The 2977-nt window shown below is 36.4% G+C and overlaps 1 pseudogene; it reads left to right on the top strand.

Annotated features, from left to right (window-relative positions):
* The first annotated feature begins 381 nt into the window (after nucleotides 1-381).
* On the top strand, nucleotides 382-1261 carry LOC119537887 (annotated as a pseudogene).
* Nucleotides 1262-2977: the final 1716 nt, after the last annotated feature.

Genomic DNA, 2977 nt, shown 5'->3' with positions numbered 1-2977 from the left:
TTAATAAAGTGTCTATTGGAATCTCTAATTTTCACAGGAATTAAGTTTTAAATCATTAAAATGACTTGCTTAAGATCATATAACAAAGTCAGCAATTTTCAGACCTCGGTAGAAAACACAATCAATCACCTGCTTGTTTTTGTCTCTCACCCCTAAAATCTTGGTTCTACCCAGGTAGTCTCTATAGCTAAAGAATGGGAATCAGCATTAAAAAACAATTTCCATGTCACTATAATGCATGAAAACCTTTTGCCCATCAGTTAGAACTGTAAATTAATAATTCAGAGTCAAATTCCATTGCTCTTCCCAAATCAACATTTTCTCAATTTTCTTTGCAGATAACACATTTGAAGCTGTGCCATTTCCTTATCTACTGCAACCATGGGCCTGAATAGCAGCGTGAATGAGTTCATTCCATTTGGGTTAACACAGGATGTTCTAAAAGAGGAGATAGTGTTTGTGGTCTTCTTGTTTCTCTACCTTGCAACTCTGCTGGCAAATTTACTTATTGTGATGACTATCACAATAAGTCAGATGCTTGGGGCCCCATGTATTTCTTCCTTTTCTACTAATCCTTTGCTGATGCCTGTTTCTTCACAACCACAGCACCCAAATTGATTAGAGATGCTGTGTCTGAGAAGAAAGTCATCTCCTACAGTGGGTGCATGACCCACTTCTTTGTAGTTCACTTCTTTGGGTGCATGGAGGTCTTTGTTCTCATCCTTATGTCTTTTGATCACTATGTGGCCATTTGTAAGCCTCTGAGATATGGAACCATCATGAACAGACATGTCTGTGGTGTGTTGGTGAATCTGGCCTGGGTGTGATCTTGTATGCATTCTTCAGCATACCCTTCTGTGGCCCTAATGTTATCGATGACTTCTTCTGTGATATGGAGCCTCTGTTGAAACTTGCTTGTGTGGATACTTATGTCATGAACCTAATCATAGTAGTCTTTAATAGTGGGGCCATATGTATGGTGAGTTTTATAATCCTGATCATCTCCTATGTTTTAATCTTACATTCTCTCAGTAACCAGAGTGCAGAAGGAAGAAGGAAAGCCCTCTCCACCTGCACCTCCCAAATAATTGTGGTCATCTTATTTTTCATTCCATATATATTAACATACACTCACCCTCCCACCACATTTCCTGTGGACAAGATGGTGGCCATATTTTTCACCATTGGCACACCCTTGCTCAACCCTCTTATTTACACTTTGAGGAATGCAGAAGTTAAAAATGCCATGACAAAATTATGATGTAACAAACTGATTGAGGCAGCAAATGGTGGATGGCTCCACTTGCTATTTCTAAAATTATTTAAATAAAATTGATTGATACAGCAGAGAAAATGTTCATAATCTGATGTGGGAAGTACCCTTTCTCAGAAAACTTTTGGGGAAATAAAGATTTAGAACAAAGGGGACACATTGTATTTTGAGCTGGTGTCACATAGAGTAACAGAATGTCAATTGCAGCACGATTTGTGGGAACCAGTGCCCAGTACTCAATTCTGTTTTCTGCATTGCAGCCTGTGAACCATATCCTATTATGCTTATAGCTTTACCTGCCTCTTGGTACCTTATTCTGGTTTGGGTTTTTCTTCTCCATGTTTCAAATCCAAGTCTAGCAATTTGTCTTCTGAATTTAGATCATATTGTCTTGCTCAACATTCAGCCTCAAGTCACTGCAAGAGGACCATGAATATAGGTAATTAAGCACTTGTTTGATGCTTGGTTTCTTTTTGCAACATCCTTAAACATGCCCTTCATCCTCCTCTTGAATATGTGTATCTTTTTTTCAAACAAGTACAAGCCTTACTATAGTAAGCATTCACTGTATTGAGCATAATCTTTCATGTTTTAATACTTTTGTTCATCATGTTAATGCTCATCAATTTATAATATATAGTTTTATAAACTTTTTGTAACTTAAGTCAATGGACCTGCACAAAATTTTTGGTTGTGGAATTTTTAACAATTTTATAAAATTGTGAGAGCTATATTATAAAAATCAACACTTTGTGGAAGGAATTACAGATGCAAAAAAGCAAAAACTGATGTATTAAAAAAAGCTTTTCAATACCATATAACATACCAGTGTAATTCATCCAAAGAGAGAAGAAATTAACTGAAGTGAATATAGACCACAGTATATCAAGGAAGTAAATTTTTTCATTAGGTATCTGGCACAATTTTAAGATGGTGTTTTGCTGATCAGTAAGTAAGTCTCTCTGGCCAGTCTGCCTGAAAGGTGCATTTCTATGTTACAAGGGATGCTGTGGGCTACAGCTACTTGAAGCCATAACCAATAATGTCACTTGTTAAAATTCTATCATCATGAAGAAAACATTGTCTTGTAATTGGATTTCCTGTAGAGACTTTCCTCCTTGGATAGAAAGGTATAGATCAATGACCAGGATAAGCATTATTGTACTCTTGATTTAGATTTTTCATAGCAGCTCATTAAATTTACATTCTGGATCAGGGACTCTTAACTAATGAGTTCAGGCAACAAGACTGCATCCACTATGGATTCCTAGGAGGAAAATGGAGAGCATTGCTTTCATGTAGGTCTGAGAACTGGACTCTAAACTGGTGGATTAACCTATAAGATGCCAGTTTGGGAGGCTTTGTTTGAAAATCACTCTGAGGGGCTAAGTCCACATACTGACCTTCAAACTCTGATGATTTAAATTTGGAAAATTTACTTAAAACATATATTCCTTTCTGGAAAATCTCTTAATCTGCAAGTCCAATTGGTGATGAGGCAGAATTTTCCTGATTTGTGATTTAAACTATCAACAAGTTACTTGACTTTTCACAAGTTTACTAATACTATTCTATGCTGTAGTTTAGCATTGCTCTATAGACCGAAGGGAAGATTAGAGATTAAAAAAAAAAGACAGTGGTGGAACAAGAAATGGTGATGGAGCTAAGATGATAGAGGGAAGAAAAAATTTCACCTTATACTTT

This window comes from Choloepus didactylus, chromosome 6, assembly GCF_015220235.1.
Source record: "Choloepus didactylus isolate mChoDid1 chromosome 6, mChoDid1.pri, whole genome shotgun sequence".
Lineage (NCBI taxonomy): Eukaryota > Metazoa > Chordata > Mammalia > Pilosa > Megalonychidae > Choloepus > Choloepus didactylus.
Note: the sequence above shows the minus strand (reverse complement) of the source record. Positions and strands in the feature narration are given on the sequence as shown.